Here is a 21,503-nt window from a genome sequence, read left to right as displayed (position 1 = left end):
CTGCAACATTCTATTTGGAATAACTTTGGCGGCGATTGACGAATCCTTGCAAAATTTTCAAAATAGGTGGGGCGCTCCGCTCCTTCCCCGAAAGTCTCGGGGGGATTCGTCAAGCGGGGGCTGAGGAAAAGGGGGGGTCCGAAAACGCATTTTCCCCATGCATTTTTAAACGAAAAATTCCGCGAACTGCGTAACATGGGCGCGCGGTGCGCGAAGCGCACCTGGCGCCCACAGCGTGCACACGGTGCGCGTACGGTACGCGCACGGTGAAAAACATTAAAAAAAAAAAAATACATAACTTAGCATTTAAAAAAACGTACAAATTCACTGAATAAACCATAGGTTTCACACACGTTATAGTTAGGAATTAGCATTTAAAAAACCTTGCAAAGTCACTTAAAAAACCATAGGTTTCACACATGTTATAGTTAGCTGGACATTTCACTCGTGAAAAACCATTGAAATTCCCCCGTTATAGTTAGTGCAGGCAACTATAACTCACGGGACCGCAATCCTCTGCTGATGACATCAGATATTACATCACTGATGACATATGTGTCTTTCTGAAAAAAAAATATTTGTAATATATGTATAGCTAAAAATTAATGGAAGAAGACATGGGTAAATAAGTGTCTAAATACAGTGATGTAATATCTGACGTCATCAGCAGAGGATTGCGGTCGCGTGAGTTATAGTTGCCTGCACTAACTATAACGGGGGAATTTCAATGGTTTTTCACGAGTGAAATGTCCAGCTAACTATAACATGTGTGAAACCTATGTTTTTTTAAGTGAATATATATATATATATATATATATATATATATATATATATATACAGTCTGACTTAATAGGAGGAAGTGTTTTTCAGTTACGTCAGTAGGCTGGGGCTACTATTTCAAGAGGTCTACAGATTCTCTGGTAGAGATTTATGCCTTGTGGAAATTATCCTTTGTCTTGTAAGAGAGCTATTTGTTTTCCCTTTTCTTTATGAACTCACAAGTTGTGTATTTTGTCAATACTGATTTATACAGTCCATCCAATTTCCTTTGGACAAAAACATTGGGGCATATCAGCAAGGCGAGGCGATAGAATTATCGCTGCTTTTGCAGCCATTTTCGGCTGAAAAGCGGCGATAATTTTATCGCCTAATTAGCAAGCTCACACTAACGCGTGAGACCTTGCTTTCGCATCAGGATTCGTAACGCCCAGCTTTGCATCTCTAATGAGATGCAAAGTGGCCGTTCCTGACCTGGTATGACAGGAGAAATGTCGCTAAGCGACATTTCTCCTATCAGCAAGCCTAACGCTATGAAGCATAGTGTCAGGAAAAGTAGCGATAACCCCTGTTATCGCTACTTTCCTTACGCCTGCTTCAGGACTGACTTAGCCATGATATCCTACGGAAGGGGGATATCATGGCTAAGTTTGTCTGTCCCTATCAACAAACTAACGTGAGATTATCGCTGGGTTTCCAGCGATAATCTCACGTTAGCCAGTTAGCGCTAGGATTTTAATCGCTGATGAGATAAGTGTTGCTAATAGCACGCTATCTCAGCGATAAAAATCGGCGCTAGCCGGCGATAATTATCCTGACGCTAAGTGCGCTCAGCGATAATTATCGCCGGTTGTTGTTGATATGCCCTCAAGAGTGTGAAGTAAGTTTCCTGTCACTTCTGCACTCAATATATCCTCGTTTAATTAAAGGTTGCATTGCACGCCCAGTAAAAAGCTTCTTTCTGATAATTATCTTAGATTTACCTTGAAGCACAACACGAGATGCCAGGTAGTATCCCAGATCTCCGCAAGCCGCTATATTTCATCTTCACAAAGATACGTACTTTTGCAATCTGGAGCTGCCTGTGGCGTCTTTGAGCTGCTCAGGTGTAAATTAAATTCTCAAAGATTTACTCAAGCGCACCGCGAGGATGCTCCAGGCACCTCCAGGTTTGCTCCAGAAGAAACCTATGCGGCTCAGCCCTTTGCGGTTACTCAGAAACACATTAGACTAATCTCGTCCACGTTTCATGTCCAAGGCGGGGCAGAACCGCAAGTCTGCACGTGTCAGGTGTAATAAGCAACAGCTGCTGTTCCGCTAATTGCCTGCTCAGTGCAGCGGAGGGAACGGTGTACGTCCAAGCCTGTGGTTTGACGCTAAACGCACCTCCTCATACATATTCCCACATGCAAGAGTTCATGAAACGCCTCGCCTTCTAGTAAACTATTAAAATAACGAAGGGATATCTGTGGGTAAAAGGAAGATTTTGCTGAATTGAGAAGGGTAGAACTGAAGACTTTCCAGGTTTTTTTGAGCAAACTGAGAATAACAGACTGAATTTCCCTAATAAGTAAGTGTAATTGTTCTTTAACCCCAACCAAGCCTACACACACACATACGTTTTCTTGGATAACATATGTGCGGAAATGACACGTGTTCAGCATTACCACTGTACATTACTATTTAAGACGTAAACACTTAAGGACATTGAGTCCAACTTTCATTTTACTGCTCCACTAACAGAACACAAGAATTATCATTCCGCGTGAGGATAAATATTTATAAAGCCAGGCTACAACAGAGAGACACAAAAAATGAAGACTTTGAATTATATGTCAATATTAAGAGATCACCCAGAAAGAAGGACATGCAGGTGCCCTATATCAAGGCGGCAGCTTTGCATACACAGCAGCCGCCACACAATGAAGCCACAATGATGGGTGCTTCAAGGGCGTAAACATTGTCTATGTCTGATGCCAGGGAAACCATGCCCTCCGTAGCCTCTGCCAAACGACGAAGCCGCTGCTTGCCCGTGGAAGAACTTTGACTGCACCCCTCGCTGTAAACACTGGCACGGCAAGTACAGTAAATCCGCGCATGCCTATTTTTGGTAGGAAAGAGAAAACAAAGAAGAAAAAAACCTGGGAGAGTTCCAGAGCCATGACTTACACTTTCCAAGCGATACTGTTGCACCAGTGGATGCATATCTGAGTCACGGCATGGTGCAGAATCCCGTCATGTTTAATTAAGTCCCAGAGTCCTGTTTGTGTGCAGGGGGCGAGCTGTCTCTTGTTCACCCCATCACAGCATGGCGGTTTTAGAACGATCTGAAACAAAGCTGCATCAAGCGCTACTTTGCTCATGTTATGTGCGATGTCGCCATGTTGTAGCAGCTGAGTGTCTCCTACTTGGAAGGCGATTTTTCAGCTCCTCTCTGAAGCAGAAGTGTGAAGGAGTGAGCCGGATCTACGGGCCAATACCCTTCCAGAGCTTGGCTGCTTAGGTCCTGACCATGACTGGGTCGTTAAATTCCAATATGGGTGGTAACACATATCAGAATTCTAAGTTTTGGGCTCAATAGCACTGCCACGTAATTTTTTCCCTGCTATATTTTTGAGAGGGAAAACCAGCTGAAATGGCTTGTAACTACTGTTGTAAGTGGAAGCCACTGTTATAGGCATCACATTCCTCATACTATGCCTGATGTCCTGAGGGAATATCTCACCTCGGATATTAGTGTTTACCTGTCACAGGAAATACCTCATTCCCTCGTAATGGGGTCATTAGCTGAAGGCTTGCCTGAACAATTGATTTGACTCTATATATAATGACTTTCAGGGGGCTTCCAATTATCCCCCAATACTTATATTACTTTGTTAACATTTTTTCTTCTATTTTGAGTACAGAGTATAATCATATATGGTAGATTAACAAAGCAACTAAAACCGAATAATCCCCACTCTGCAGTTTACCTTAGCGCAGAGATATGCACGACTTTCCATTTTAGATATAGGGGGGTATATCTTTCTGGCTTGGAGCTTCAGAACACTAAACGCTACCCACACCCATTAAGATTGTTAATTAAATGCTTCCTAGCAACGAGACGGCTTGTTTTCCCCCAAAATTGGAAAAGCTTCGGTAACTCAATAGACTGCAATATTTACTAGCATTTGATTTGATTTTGGGATTGCACTTTCATTTTCACTTTGAACTTGGTAACACATTTCACAGTGAATAAATTCCACAGGACTATTGACAGCACATTTTTGTACACCGAGATTAAACCAATATTCAGTAAAAGTCATATCTACTAATAGAAATTTGGTTATTCGGATTAATAGAATCAAAGGCAGTAGAATTTGGCATTATCAGATGACATGTATAACTATGTACAAATTCGCAAAAAGACCCGATTTTGGGCATTTATTTTGAAGCGTGAGAAAATGTGCCCTGACAATAGCAGATGGGCTGCTGTACTTGCACCATTGGATAGTTTGATGTTACCAATGATGGAGCAAGCACTCGTATAAAAGGAGACTTGCTCGGAAGCAATTCCCTCAAATAACTCATAGCTCAGTAATAATTGTGTTTGTAAGTACTAATCTGCACCAAAGTTTGTACATTTGAATCTAGGGAAAGCTTGCCTATGTGTTTTACTAACAAGTAATCCATGTGTCACTAAAGATGACAGCTAAACGCGGCATTCTGCATTGCGCATGCCTCTACTGCATCTACGTAGTATGACATACTATCGCTTGGAGGGAAATCTTTGCAGCTTGCCAGTTGCTCCTAAAATGGCCGCTTGACAACCACATGCGCATGCTTTGCTGAAACTAAATCATGTAAGTTTTCTAAAATGCTAATGCAAAAGATTATTATAAGTAAATAGCAGTAGAGTAGAGATAGGTGGTATACAGTGAAACCATTAATTTTTGATTTTAATATTCTTTTCTTTGACCTCTCTATTAGTTCGTATTTGGGCCTCCAAAAGGGACTGAAGCTTGTGTACCATGTGACTAGTTCACATGCGCAAAAACGACAAACCAGGAACTGCGATGCAAAGCCTTGCATGCCATCCAAAAGAAAACAGCAGCATGTCCTGGGAACAAGCATGATTTCCTCTGAACAGGAACCAAATTGCAGACAATGTATTGATTAAGATGTGAATACGGGTGGGAAATAAAGCTTGGTAAAGTAAATTAAGGGGTGGGAACATTAAATAAGAAGCTTTAGAAAATATTAAAACTTAGCATGGTGCGATAATCATCTTCCCTTGCTTGTCCAATCAGAATTAAGCGCTTCATGAACTTGAAACATTTAGGGGTGGTGGTTACCATTAGAAGAGTATAATTGAGGTAGTTTAGTTAGTTAGACACCGCTCATGCTGCAGAGATGCTGAGAGACCGAGATGCTATCCGAGAATTGAGCAGATCCTAAAGAAGAACCGAACTACAGAACTTTGAACCAAAGCTAAATTAGAAGAACATCACAGAAGAATCGAGGAGGGATGTAGGTAAAGAGCTAGAAGAAGATTGCGGAAGAATCGAGGAGGAAGAGAGTATCAGAGAGGGGTGAGACGCAGGCATTGGATCTAGAAGAGGTCTCCTATCCTGAATCCTGTTCTGAATCCTTTGGTCTCCTGACCTGTCCCAGGGGACCCAGTCCTGCTCCTAGTCCAAGGGGTTGGTTTCCACACCACTCTAGTTAAATATAACTCTGTGTAGTATGTCATTGTACTGCTCCTTCTGTTTTTCTCCCTTTTCAGGGACTGTCATTATTATGATTTACTCTGAAATTTCTGACTTAGTCAGATTTTCCTTCCTTGAAGAAAACGGTGTTCGAGATGTACTTTGTATTTTTTAGTTCACATGAAATTTACTATATAAATATTTAAACTCTCTTGAGTCAGTGGTTATTTAAAGTACATATTTGGATGGTATTACACCTATGCTGCCAAGAACTAGATCCATTGATCAGAGGAAATTATATACGGACGAAGGGTTGGTGAGGTAAATCTACCTTGCAGGTATCACAATGCTAAATTGAACCAAGCGGAGCTTATGAGCATTTGTATGAATGTTTATGGGTCCAGGTGAGTATGTGAATTGTGTGTATCTCTAGCTGGTAACCTCCATCACCAACGAATCAATTTAAACATCTGAAACCATTTTTAATCCATGTATTTTAAATTCCAGTTTATTCCATAGTCCATATTTTGCACAGTTTTTTATACTGAGTCATTTAAGCGACAGAATCAACACAGGCCTATTCGGGCTTTTTCTCCCATACATATGGGGATTCACCATGTCCCATAGTGCGAGGTGAACACTATGTCTGAATGCATTTCGAGCAACAAACTGTCCTTCCCCAGGGAGAACTGCGATAAAAACAAATCACAATTTTATAATGTAAACTAGCAAACCCCAATGCAGAAACATATGTGATATAATTACTGGATGTAAAGCTCCACTGATATTATACTTCACTATACATGATGACATCACAAGACTTCCTTCACTACACTTCCTTCACTATACATTATGGCAATACACAAACTCAAACAGGTAAGTGAAACTGTAAAAATGTGCAACCAATGAGGAAACCATATAAAAGGTAAATACAAAAATGGTGACATAAACTTCATACCATAAATTAAGTGAACGTGCTTTTAACTAAAAACCCAAACGTGAAACAAACTAAAATTATGCCAAAACCACAATCCAACTGCCAAGAAGCCCTGACCTGACCAAACATTTAAAACTCGAAACTTGGGGCCTCATTTATGAAAAGTGACGCATCACTGCGTGAAAACAGTGATGCGCCACTTTTCACTGCGCCCTCCCTGCGACTCCAGTGATGCGTCATATTTACAGTATGACGCATCATGTCGCAAGGAGTCACAGATACGTCAGTATTTCTGACGTATCTGTAGGCGCAAAAGTGACGCATCGCTGGAGTGTGTCACAAAAGTGACGCAACTCCAGCAATGTGTCCTTTCACATGGGGCAAGCCCCATGTGAAAGGGCCTGCGTCAGTCTTACGCCTGCCTTGAGGCAGGCGCAAGAAATTGACGCATTTGCACCCTAGAAGTGGCGCAGTGAAATCTCGTAGATTTCACTGCGTCACTTCTACGACCCTTTGTTGCGTCAAAACGCCCCCCTTGCATACATTATACCTGGCGCAGGTATAATGTGGCGCAGGGGTTTACAAAGTGACGCATCTACCTAGATGCGTCACTTTGTAAATATGGCGCAACATGGCACATGTTTTACGCCACTGGTGCGTCACAAAAAGTGACGCACCGGCGGCGCAAAAGTGACGCAGGGGCTCATAAATGAGCTCCTTAATCTTTACCTACAAAACTCACTGAAATGTTATTTTCCTGCAGCTGTAGTCACGGAAGAACTTGCCATGTGCCAATATGAGAAATGCTAACTAAACATGCACTAGCATCCCAAGTGCTTTTAAATAATATAACGTGATTCAACCAGAACGTCTGCTCGCAAAAGCCATGAAACTAGACGAAATACTCTGTTCTCTCCCCATCCAACTCCAAACATATAACAATGCCACAAAAGTGAATAAAATTGCAAAAAAGGACTTGCGCTACAAGAAATCACTTATTATCACAACGTGCCATAAAGCAGTTTTCATCTGTGCATCATAAATACATCATGTAACATAGGAATAACACAAATAAACAAATTTGTACAAGTCAGTATGCACAGCGAAAATGAAAATTCACCAACAAATCAATTTAAACATCTGAAACCATTTTTGATCCATGTATTTTAAATTCCAGTTTATTCCATAGTCCAAATTTTGCACAGCATTTCATACTGAGTCATTTAAGCGACAGGTTCAACACATGTCTATTCAAGCTTTTCCTCCCATACATATGAGGATTCACCGTGTCCCATAGCGCGACCTGAACAATGTGACCCAATGTATTTCGGGCAACAAATTGCCCTTCTTCAAGTGAAACTGTAGCTTAGAGGACGTTCAGCTGTTCCAACACTGCAAAACCCACCCTCAAGAAAATGAAAACTAAAGTCTTCCTGTGAGACTTGATCTTTGAATACTGTATAAATGATGTTTAAACATTTCCCTTGATGCTCTGGACTTTGATGTCTGCACCTTAAATCCAAGTAACCATGGGTGGACTTCACATACACATTCACCATTAGCATTACTTCATTCTCAGAAAAAGCTGTTACATGTTAAAATGTAAATTTTGTATGTATGCATTTTGTTTTTCTATGCATCCCAATGATTGCTAATAAAATATTTACTTACCTTAATGTAAAATGTATATTCTCATCTCACTGTTTTAAAAAATTTGTGAACATGACATTGAAGTATCTGTTCTTATTAAAACAAACCATGTTTTCCAACATTAATACATCATAAGTCATATTACTAGCTTTAAAATCTTTTTATCATATAAAAGACCAAACTGATTATATAACAGAGCTCAAAATCATGAAACTAAATTAAATTGATCAACACAGCAGCCATGTATGGCATAAATGGTGATGAGCAAAAGACTGAAGATGTGTCAGCATTAATACTGCTTATGCAGACTAAACCAAATGCATATGTGATATTTGTTTCATAAAGTGTTTAAATCATTTTACACACAAAATGTTTCTCTGTTGGTTAATACTGAACAATATAATTATCCTCTTATTGCTGCAATCGGTAAAACAAAGTAGGCTAGACTTGCAATATGTTTAATAACACATTTATAATAAAATAAAACCATCAAATTTTGTTCTATTCAATGCATCTTTTATTTATTGATAAATCAACACTGCATCATTAAAAGCAAAGACAAAGGAGTAATATGCCATTATTGGCATGTTGGCATGAGTGGTATATATTGATGTTTTCTGATAGAAAATTAATTTTCTCTGCATCCATTTGAAATAATACATCTAACGAATAATGAAGGTGCTGCCTAACCCTGCCTGACCACTTTACCTGTTGCCTCAGGCATTCCACCAGTGGCAGCCCTGCAAATAAAACGATAATATTTTATTTTATTTTAACCCCCCGAGACCCAGGACTCTGACGAGTCTTGGGGGCAGGTCCAGGGGGATGACACTGTGGTGGGGTAGTGGTAGTGCAATCCCTTGTCCCTTCACTGCACATGAGGTGTTTGGCCAACCATTTCAGGCCAGACAAACATCTCATGCACAGTGAAGCTTTCTCCAGCCCCAGCTACATTGCTGAGGCTGGAGAAAGCAGGCACAGGCTCCCTGTCTGCCTTGGAGCGCAAAGTCATAGCGCTCAAGACAATCCTAACGCTGCTTTCCTGCACTGTCACAATTGGCCACAGTGCAGTCTGGGAGCCTGTCCCAGAAGCAGGAAGAGCGCGATGGAGGGGATGGCAGCGGCTGCGGCAATCAGATAAGTTTAGTTTTATGTAATTTATTTAACTTTTGTCCCACCAAACCCTCCCCCCCAGCTCCCTCCTCTGGCCCACCCCGCCTCTTTGGCAGGGGATGGTCCGCGACTGCCTTCTACCACACTATTTCCGACCACAGTTCTGCTTTGCTGCATCAGATTGAGGGCCCTCCCAGCACCCTGCCTTTTTCTCCTCTTTCTTTCCTCTTTTTGGTCTTGTGCTCCCGCCTTTTTGCCCCTTTGCTCTTTTACTTTTACCTCTTTTGCACATTTTGCCCTTTGTGCTTCTGCTTTCCTCACTTTGCACCTTTTGCCTCTGTGTGAATTTTATTCTTGCTTACTTACTTCTCTCTCATTCTTTCCACTCACTCCTCCTTCCCGCCTCCGAACCACATTCACTAATCCGCTCTCTCACTCACCCTCTTGCCCCACTTTGACTTTATGCACTCTGCCTCTTTTTGCCACTTTTCAGTCTTTCACTCTGCTCTACTGTGACCCCAGTGGCCTCTCTTTTCAGCTTTGTACCCTATGCCTCTTTCTGCCCCATTTTGCCTTTTGTCTCTCCTCTTTTGCTGCCGATTTGCTCTTAGCTCTGCACACTCACCTGTTCCTTCCTGCCTTCTGTTTCCCGCTGCCACTTTCTCCTACCACCACCAGCGCCTGCCCAACCCAGCCCAACCCAGGCTGTCTTCGCTCCATTCTGTTCCTTCTTAATGGTGGCCTCAGTGCATATGTGTAGCAGACAGTGCAGCAGGCACGCCTCTGGTGTACCAAAGGAGAACTCATCTGTGCATGTCCACACTCTACCCAACCCCAGGAACCCTGGTCCGACACCTACCCACTGAAGCTCAAGATGCTATTCTGCTGTAGCCCTCCACAGCATGAAGCAAGGATACCCATCTCTGCTCTGCCGTCAAGCCTTCCCTGATAGCCCTGATCTTGATTCCTCCTGCGCCACAAGCTTCTTCTGTGCTTCACCCAGCTCACTCCCCCAGTTCCCCCCTCACCACACACAAAACCATAATTCTCAAGATACCACCATGCACTTCACATACCCCATCCTGACCTGCGTTTTTCTCAATACTACTCGATTGTTACACAGCATAGAAGTCTGGGACCTCCTGCATGACCATAACCTCTCCCCTGCCTTACTCTGTCTCACAGAGTCCTAGCTCAGTCCGTCTTCCACATTGGACATCGCGAAAGCTATGCTTCCAGGCTACAAGATTGAATGACAGGACAGAACCAGCAAACTCAGAAGTCATTATATACAAACAAATAAAGTATCATCTACATCATCTCATCAGCCAGCTCTTGCAACTACCTCTGGCACATGGCCCTCAAGATCAGCAAATCTAGCAACAGCACCTCAGTGGACCCCTACTTGCCTACTGGACCTTTGCCCACTACAGAACCACCTTTTTAGTCCTCATCGCAGCTCTGGTGTTTGACTTCAGCTCCTTCATTCTTTTGGAGACCTGACCTTTAACCTTGAGTGCATCACTGATCCCAACACCACCAACATCCTGGAAGGCATGAGCATAATGGGACTCATCCAATGAGTAAGCGAGCCCACCCACAGAAACGGAGACGTCCTCACCCCTGTCTTCACCAACGTTGCAGAGAAACCAACCACACTCACCAGGACTGACCTACCCCTCATCCACTTCAGTTTACACCTACCCAATCAACATAGAATGTTGCTCATCATAACCCAAGTGTGTCTGGAACTCAGAACTCTTACCTTGATGCTCTCAACACCATGACAAACTAGTCCATGCCATCTTAAATTTTCATACCTGGCTCACCTCTTGAACAGAAACCCTGGAACTGCTCAGATCTGTTCCGGAGAACAGAACAAGCAGTGGCGGCTGGTGACATTTGAAAGTGGTAGGGCGTAAAACAATTCCTGTACTGCACTGTGGCGAGCGAGCGTATTCACCAAGAGTGTGTCAACAATGTTCTAATTTAGGCTGTTGTGAGGGAACATAGTTGGAGTGCAGAAGACGGAGATTTATGCTCACAATAAAGCGCTGTTTAAATCGGCTTGCCAGTATGCGTCGCTATACCCTCAAGTTAAGAAATTTGTTTGAAGAGAGTCCGGGATTCACCTTGTATGAAGACTGCGTATTTCAACGTAAATATTTTGTTTTTTTGTTTGTTTTTAACAAATTTGGATTCAAGCCTATCACACTAATCACCACAAGCTGCACTGACTATAATATCTCAAAGTTTGCTGCAAAGTGGGAAAAGATGTGCTTAATTTAACTTTGTACACATATTGATAGGGGCACAACATCCCCATTATATTTATAGGCAGCAAAACTGGCACCGCGCTGCAGTGTTTTCATTTTGCACCATGGAAATATGACTACAACGAGCGGGGGTGATTCATTTTTAATTATATTTTATTATGTTGTGTTCTCACAGTAGAGGGCACCTCATCTCCCTATGCCAGATGCTCTGACAGAACACACAAGCTGATGTTATTTCAGTGATTGTCATATGACAACGAGATTCGCACTGAGAAATCAAATTTCAAGGCTAAAGTATAATGCACCGTGGTTGTTCATAGTGTGTAGTCTTCGCCAAGTGCGGGGGTTGCACTCTCCAGTTAACACACAGAGGGGGACACTTGTAGCTGTGTTGATAGTGTCATTGGCAGTGCTGGCAGGGGCAATGGGTGAAGCTAGCTGCAGTGGTCTCCTGACGAGAGCCTGCAATTTATTTTTGTTTTTGTAAATTAAGCTCTGCCCACGCAGCCCTTCATATCCCCTGGTCGTCCCCTCCTGTCCCACACCCAGCCCCACAGAGGCCTGCACTACCCTTCCCTCACCGTAATTACTGCCAGTCTCACCAAGCCCGCACACACCTCTCCACTCACTCGGGGCTCCTTTCTGGACTGTTTACATTCCAATTTGCAGATTTGAAGCGGGGATTAACAGAGCTTCCGTTGAGGTCAGGCTAAGCACACAAACCTGACATCTGACAATCAGTTCCCAGACTCTGGTTGTAAAAATATCTCACAGTTCTCTCGCCTGGCGGGAGTTCAACACTTTACTATTTCACCTCATTCCCCTCAAATCCTCGATCAGCTGTGTGGGCAGGAGTGCAGTTTAAACACACCTGCCAAATTAATTAGTGATTTCTTTTTGTGTAATGGAGAGACTGGGAGAGAGTAGATTAAGTCACTCTCTCTCAGTCAGTCCGCCACCTCGCCCTGGCCCTCGTCTTTTTACGGCCAATGTTGCACCAGGGGCATATAAAATAAAATATCCAGCTCGGGGAGGGAGGCAATCAGTCTTTGTGCTGGGTTCCAGAACATCTTGCTCGGGTTGGGGAGGTGGAAGATTAAAACATAATGCATAGCATCCGGTGGGAGCTGAAAGAGGCGGGGGCGCGAAGGTTGTAGCCTAATTACTGTGGGAAACAAAGGAGGTCATCACATCGCAAATAATCAATCAGGTAGACTCCGTACATTTGTGAAAATGAATGGCAGCCCCCGAGCCCCAATTCAGCTCTCAATAACTTGCTAAAAGTAAACCAACCTGCTGCGCGCTCATTTGAAAGTAAACCATGGAGGCGCCTTTCTTTTTGCAATTCCAACAACTGTGTCCCGGAAATAGGAGCTGCCAAACTAATGCATAGCCAGCCACTCCCCTAAGGTCGCCTCAGCCTTACTTATCCAATTAGGAAGCCTAATTCACGAGGCGAAAGGCTTGCTGCATTTGCTACCACCCCCTGCACTGTGCGCCAGCCCTGCCCCTTCCCATTATCGTGAATGGCGCTCCACTGACCGTGCCCTGGGCCAATTCCTTAGCGCCCCATTTGTAATCCATTTACTGCCGCTTTATGTGGCTACTCCCTCAAGGCTGATGTCACCACTCACCCACTTCCTCGCTTGTGCCTCGAGGGCGAGGAATAGCCCTGGCCCAGCTTTGCACATGCGGAGCAGAAAGACTCTTCGAGACGACGAGCACAAAAAAAAGATTTCACATAGTCTCACGGGGAGCACCAAGCAGTGTGAGCACTTCTTAAAACTGTTCCATGGTGAGTTCATTCTCTCCCTTTAGTTTCCCCCGATGCCGGTAGGTAGGGCAATGCCCCCTACGCCCCTTAATACCAGCCACCACTGAGAACAAGCCACAGACAAGCTGGCACAAGGACAACCTCTAAGTCTTTAAACACCAGTGCAAGCAGATGGGACACATCTACTCAACAGCAACACATAAAAAGCAGCCCTCCATATCTACCACTAGCAATTTAGGACCACAAGAGAACCACAGTCACCAAATGAATTGAAATCAGCTCCAAAATGTAAAAGAAATCCCCCTTCGCCAGCTCCACACCCATCACTCTATCTCAGGAAATGTGCAACCAGCTCTCCCACCATTTCAGCACCAAAATCATTACTATATTAAAGAACTTTGTACCCCAGTCAGACCTCTCTGTGCTCACTGTCTTCCAGTTCCACAAGAAGGACACTCAAGAAATCAAACTGATGCGCTGCTGATCATCACTCCTGTGAAATCACCACGATGATGCTCTTGGGTAACTTGGGAGACCCCTCAAACCCATATCTACACTTCATCTTCAACAAAGCAATTGACCCATCTGAAGCACCTCCACACCAATCCTGAGGAACTCTCTTGCCACAGTCACCATCTGGTCTCAAGGAAAAGCAGCATAACCTTCACTCCAGAAAAAAACATTCAGTGGACCCAAAAATACTGGTGAACTACAGACCCATGACCCTACCGACCAAAGTCTTGAAAACAATCATCAATAAGTGACTGGCTGACCACCTTAATGCCAACCACCTCCTGGACTGCTCCCAACCGAACCACAGAACCAAGACCAACCTCATCACCATCATTAATGACATTCATGTAATCACGGACAAAGGAGACACAGGCGTCCTTACCCTCCTTGACCTCTTGGCTGCTTTTGATACCATCTACCATGTAATTCTCATCCAACACCTCCATGACCCTGGAATATTTAGACTTGCCTTCCACTGGAACAACTTCTTCATCTCGGGATGCAACCAATCCATAAACCTGACCTGTACTCATCCTCTAACTCCAATCTGATATGTGGAATCCCTCAGGCTACTTGCTTAGTCTCACTCTCTTCAACATCGACATGGCATGGCTTGCCAGCATTGTCAGATCCCACAGACTCAACATAATGGCCTACACAGATGACACCAAGCTCAGCAACTGAATTTCACAAATTGCATGTCAGAACTCACAAACTAGATGAGGATCAACTGCCTGAAACTACACTTCGACAAAAACGGAATTGATCCTTTGAACAACAGACATCTCCCTCTGGTCCTGAGCCTAGTGGACTTTAGAACTTGGCCCAATCTCCTCCCCATCAAACTCTGCATGAAAAGAAGGAATTGTGATCAACAAGCGAATCTTATTGTCTAACAAGTTGAACAAGGTTGCCACTTATTTTTACATCCTCAAACTCATGCAGATAGTTTTCAAATGGCTCCCACTAAAAACCCAAAGATCAATCACCCAAGCACTGATCACCAGACACCTTGACTACGGAAATATATTCTACACCTGAATCACCATAAATGCACCAAAAGACTCCAGGTAAATCAAAATGCAGCTGCTAGGCTCCCTCTCAACCTTCCACTCACTCCTCTCATATACAAATACTTCAGAGACCTTCACTGGTTCCCCATACACAAACACACCCTCTTCAGACTCCTCACTCTCACCTAAAGGGCTCTACATAACCAAGCCCCTTATACTTACATACACCAATATCAACATCCACACCCCAGACACCTACATGTTGTGGTATTGTCCCCAAGAACAGCACCCATAACCTGTGCCTGGTAGTCATCATGAGTGGGCGGTTTCTCCATAGGTCAGTGGTGTGCAGCATACAGCAGACCTTGAGAGAAGCACTGCTGGTCTTAAATAGGCATCTCAATCAAGCCATCAGTGAACCAAAGGTCCATACGACATGTTTTCTGGTACATTCATGTGCTTCATTGTTAGAAGCCACATCTGCTGTTGCTGTGTCTCTTATATATGTTAAAGATGAGGTTTAATTACCTGTAAAATTAATGATTAATAATTAGAAATTAATTAGGAATAATCAATTCCTTCTAAAGCATAGAACTTCGCCTTTATGTTAGGTGTTGCTGTGTCTATAGGGAAGTAGACCTACTCTTGCAAATGTATCACGTTCAAGAACTGTGTAAAGACTGTTTAAAACTTTGATAGTGTCATTGCATTCGCCTCAGCAGCAGTTGCTTGAAATGATCATGTTAATGAAAGGTGTAACACTTTCATGATCTTAGCAAGTGGTGAAACTGCACTTGATATATAAATATTTCACATATGATCTGTTTTAACGATATTTTCCAAGGTCGATATAGTGTTGTAGTCTAATCTGTATTTGATTATGATGTCTCTTTCCTACATGGTATGGAAATGAGGAGGCAGCCTGCAGACAAGAGGTGATTTGTATTTTATGAGAATAAATGTATTAAAAAATATGCTGTGACATGGAAAACATTTTTCTTTACATTATGTAATAATAGATACCAATATTTCAAATACATTGAACATTTTAACATATGATTCTGTTGTATAAATACAGTAGTACTTCTTCTCTAGAATTCTTTTTTCCATACCATTCTGTTTTATTTTGCTGCTGGTAATATGTTTTGCCATATTTATGTTTCTTTCCCTGTTTGCCATACATCTATATGCCTTCAGGGCATTGTAGGCTCTTACAGGTCTCTAAAGGCACTGTAGTATTTATGGCAGTGCGCTAGGTTAAATACACCTGCATATCATAAAAAATACTAACAATCTTGCAAAACATAGTTGTTTTGAATGAAATCAGATTGATATTTTATGAAAATGCTTGCTTAAAATAAATATGAGAATAGTGCAAGATAATGTCTTTTCTCTGTTTAAGAGCACAAAACATCCCCAGTTGTTAAGAACAATTATAAAATGCAAATTAGGGTAAACATTCTGAGTTAGTGAGACTGACATCACTATGTCCAATCGACATTCAATCAAGGTAATAGGCTGGCAGAGGCAACCTCTGTTTGTGTAAAAAAGGGGATTCATCGCACTCAATAAAAAGCGAGTGAAACACAACTTTTGTTGGCTGGGGACTCCATAACATTGACACACACTACATTGTGAGCAAAACTAAATGAAATATGGCATTTATAATTCAGCAGATTGGACATCAAAAACCTTTTGAGAGAATATTGTGATGGAAAATGATTTCACTTATCAGACTGCACACTATTTAATTTTAAAAACTGCATTAATGTCCCTACTTTGATATTTTTTCAACAAGGTGAAAAACATGTTAAGAATATAATTACAGCAGATTGAGCCAGTCTTGATCCTAGACCATGAATTACGTTACAGGCAACTAACAGTATGAATTTTAGTTTGACAGGATGTTTTTTATTTTTAGTGAATTTTTTACATCAGTTTAATTGCTGTGAATTGTAAAGATTCGATGTGATGTGCAACTTTAAGAATTCATTTAATTTTGTTTCAGTGACGTAGGTCAGTGTTCATGTCAAGAATTGAATTGAATGGGGTACTTCTAAAGCGCAACTGTCGCTCCGGAAGGAGCCTCCTGTCGGAGGTGGGGCTGTAGCTGCGTCAACAGGTCCTATGGGAAATTGCATGGGGAAAACGCGTTTTGGGACCCCCCTTTTTTCTCAGCCCCCGCTTGATGAATCACCACAGAACTTTTAGGATATGAGCGGACCGGAGCTGGCCAAAGATTTGGAAAATTTCGCAAAAATTCGTCAACCGGCGCCAGACTTATTGGGAATAGAATGTTGTGGATTTCCTATGGAAAATAGGTCCTAACTATAACTACCTACGCCAGTTGGTAATATATATATATATATATATATATATATATATATATATATATATAGACAGCAAACAGCATGTAAGACTTCTGCAACATTTATTTAAGCGCGCCCAGGTGGGCGTGTGTCCCGCCCTCAGGAGCGAAGCACTCTGGTATTGGCAGTTCTTACATTGAATGTATACCCCAGTGGGTGTTTGTCTATCTCAAGTATTCAGTGCTAATAATGTCCGAAGTGGGTTGATAAAATAACAAGGCGCAGTGCTGTTCTTTCTGCAGTCCTCAGTTTTAAGAGAGTCACCTTCCGGGACGACGTCCCCACAGAAGCAACTTGTTTTGATGGTATATATATATATATACACGAGTTTCATTTGTTCTTCTTTTTTTATGCGTTTTCTCCCAGTCATTCATTGTTTTTAAACTTTTTATACCTACATGCTATGAAGAGTGCTTAGCTTCACCACTTATGTACTTGTTTGATGGACCACGTGTTGTTAGGCTGTAATGATGACTCCGCTTATACAGATTACCAATTACACATGTATTTGCTTGTGTCATCCCTGTCTAGGTATCCACTAGATCTGGCGGGACTACGTGCTCACACATAAGAACAGTGGCAAGTAGGAACCCTTCCACTTGACCACTATGTGTAGATGGTTTTTTAGGTCCTGATGAAATGCACAGTATTATTTTGAACACACTGCGTGAAACATGTCGACCAGAAGTTTAGAGTAGAGCATTGCTCCCCTGGACCATTGAGCCAGCGTGCAGCCTCTCTTTAGTATTTTAATAAGGTGGATTACCACTTCATTAAACTTCTCCTGTGGACTATCCAACCTTTTTTAAACCGCTCACTCACATCTACACATATCCCTAGGGCCCTCACACCCACGGCACCATACAGCAGGAACAGAAGATCTCCGCTAAAGAGCCCCTTTATGGGTGCCCGTCTGGTATTGCACCACCAACCTGATGAGGAGAGAGTCCATATGATAGAGCATGAGACCTAGCTTGATGGATGTGTGAGGGCTCTAGTTCCACTTAGGAGGATTCCCCTCCTATTTGTCTTCACTCATGTTGGTTCATCCTCCTCTATTGGGGAACTGCGTTCCCCCTCCTTTGTTCCACAGTATTTGGGCCCGTATGCTGGATCCCGTTAAACAGCCCTCCCAGTCCCTCTCTTTGTTTGAGGCATTTAGGCTCCCCCACAGTTCCCAATGCAGCAGCCTGGGTGCCCTGGGAGGGGGACCTCTCTTTGAAAACCTTAATGAATGTGAATGCATCATTGATGTATTGAAGCGAAACTAGGGTGACTGTGACGAGTGGTTTCTTTCTTGTCATCTCATGGTGAAATCAGAGTGCATGGTTATTCCTTTTAATTACACTGAGTATGCAAATGCCCCAAATCGTCTGCAAGCACAGCTCTTTTGGCCCGCCCCATTTTCCTTAGTAGTCTGCAAAGGTCTTCCTACTTTTTCCCACATCGATGGACAGCTTACCAAAGGGCACCTGAGTGTGTTTCCTGACGAATTTGGTGATGCATTCTTGATGCAGAGGAATACAATCACATTAATACTAAACAAACAATCACTGACTTCATACAGTTAAGAGGAAGTACCCCTATTTTATGGAGATTCACCCCTTTGTAGTCTTGTCTTTTGTTGATGAGGATTCATGTTATCACAGATTTGTGGATGAAGACACTGTAGGAACAATCACATTGCCCAAATTACATGCACATTAGGTCACTGGAGACATTACCTTGTGGTCCTTTATGCAGCTGTAGTGTAGAATCTGCACTAGACATTTACCCAACGAGGTACCACTTACTAATTAACCAGTATACAGTACTCCAGTTGGTTGGACATTTTCATCAAAACTGTGGATTCCTCTTGGAATAAAGTAGGTTCCATTCTGGCCCTGATGCTCATTTTAGAGCAATTAAAACTCAATGGGAAGCATTTACAAATATAAACATATCAGGTGCCCCAGTTGAAGCTCCACTTCAGTAAAGCACAAACAATCCTACCTTCTTGGGCTTTGCAAAGGCATAGCAAGCGTGTTTCCTCTTGTATTCCACTTTGAAAAATGACATGATATACTTAATGGAGGTGAATGCATCGAACTATTGGAGTGCAACCTGATATGTAGTGACTGTGATAAGTGGTTTCCTTCTTATCATCACCTGGTTAGAGCAGAGTCAATTGTTCTCCCTTTTTAATGTCCTAAGTGTGCAAATGCCCAAAACCGATAGAACCACTCACACACCCATTTACAGACACACACAGTCCCTCACCCACCCACTCAGGGACCCACACAGGTACCTTACAGACTCACTCACAGATCCACAAGGTACTCACAGACCCATTCTCAGACACACACAGCTACTCACACACCCACAAAGGCATTCACAGACCAACTTACAACCTAAACAGGCACTCACACACCAACTCAGACACTCACACCCCAACTAAGACACTCACACATGCACCCACAGACCCATACATTCACACACCCAGTCACTGAACCATACAGGTACTCCCACACCCACTCAGACTCATACAGCCGCTAACAGATCCACTCACAGACTCATAAAGCTAATTGCAAAACCACTCCATGACCCATACAGCCACTCCCCCACCCACCACAACACTCACACACTCAAGATCCATGCAGCCACTCACACACCCACTCAATGATCTATATAGCCACTCTCGCACCCACTCTCAAAGGTCATAGATTAAAGTTAGTAAATAAAATCATTTTAAAATGTAGAAATTCACTGAAAAAACAAAGGTTACAGGGACATTACAGTTAGGAAATAGAATTTTAAAAACCTTGGAAATTCACTGCAAAAAATCAAAGGTTACAGGAATGTTATAGTTAGCAAATAGAATATAAAAAAACTTAGAAATTCACTCCAAAATATAAAGGTCACAGTGACATAAAATTTTGGCTCAGATTTCACTCATTCAAAACCATAGGAATTCATCAGTTATAGTTACCCGAGCTTAGGCCCAGCAATGCACTGCTTATGACCTCAAATATTGCATCACTCATGACATGGTGAGTGACATCATCCATGACATCACTGATGACATCTCAAATGACATCATGGAGGCGTAGATGACTTGCTGTGCTGTCCTACGTCAAATCCCTATAAAAAGGGTCTGATACCATTACTTCAAGCTTGTTGGAATCCTGCCTATAAAGACAAAACCTTTGACAATTTTCCTATCCTAGGTCTCTTACAAGACAACAGGAAACCTCTTCTATACATAGATTTTTCCCATGGGGCAATTGAGCCTTATCCATGGATTCAGTGTGAATTTAATACTGGTATGAAGCATTCAAGTCCCTATTGCACTGCCAATTTACTTGTGGCACAGACCACCTTCTTCTGGTTGGGAGATAATCCAGGTAGTTAGACTCACACATCTCCTCCAACTTGTTAGAGGATTGGTGCCAAATCTCGTGACCACTGTTTTATATTGTTTATGCTCAACCCATAAATCTGAGCAGTACTAGCTGTGGTTGGCATTACTACGTTTCTGAAGCACGCTCGTTTTTGGAAAAGCAGAACCATGTTGTCTGCCAAAAACATAAGTTGTATACTGGCTGAGATCCTAGGTGCTATTATTTCAGTTCCATAAGGAGTTCTGAAATAAAAAATGATGCAATGAGCCACCTTGCTTCAGCCCATGCAAAGTTGGCATATTGGCCAAGTATTTCTGGAGTACAGTTCAGATCAGTGCTATAGACCATAAATGTATCAAAGCAAAGACACCTAGCTCCAAGGTTGATATAAAAAACTGGCCATCATTGCGGGGCAGCATAGCTATGATGCAGCTGCTGCAAGATAGGCACTAATGTCAAGCTGTGCATTTTACCATAGTGCCTCTCCATGTGAACCACATTAAAATCCAAGGGCAAGTCTACAAAACAAACCTATAGATGTCGCTTTTACTCTGCATGTTAGTACATTTACATTCAAACGTTCACTTTTGGCGGAGGCATCTGCCGTAAACGCAATGGGACCTGTAGATGATTTTTTTTTCATCCAACATAACTTTTTGCAAAAGGCTGACCTGAGAAATCCAAGAGCGTGATAAACCAGAAATATGCTAAGGAATAATTGTCACCTGTTTTGACTAAAATGACTACCAATGAGTGGTGATCAGCAACTTCCTACTGCTTGATGTGCTCTCATTTGAAATGCCTGTAAAAACAAGAAGTATGACGTAGTAACGTACTTATTGTTTATCAATAATTCCCGAGAACTGAGCCCTGTTCTTTTTCAATGTCCTGATTTCTCTCAGTTCCTACTACATAAACTATCCTGCGATTGCCAGGTATTGCAAATATGATGTCTGGTGAAAGGAGGGGCGCGTATATCTTTAAGGCAAGGAAAGGGAAATATCTCTTTATTG

Source organism: Triturus cristatus, chromosome 2_1 (assembly GCF_964204655.1).
Source record: "Triturus cristatus chromosome 2_1, aTriCri1.1, whole genome shotgun sequence".
Taxonomy (NCBI): Eukaryota; Metazoa; Chordata; class Amphibia; order Caudata; family Salamandridae; genus Triturus; species Triturus cristatus.
The sequence above is the reverse complement of the archived record's forward strand: the minus strand, read 5'-3'. Positions refer to the sequence as shown.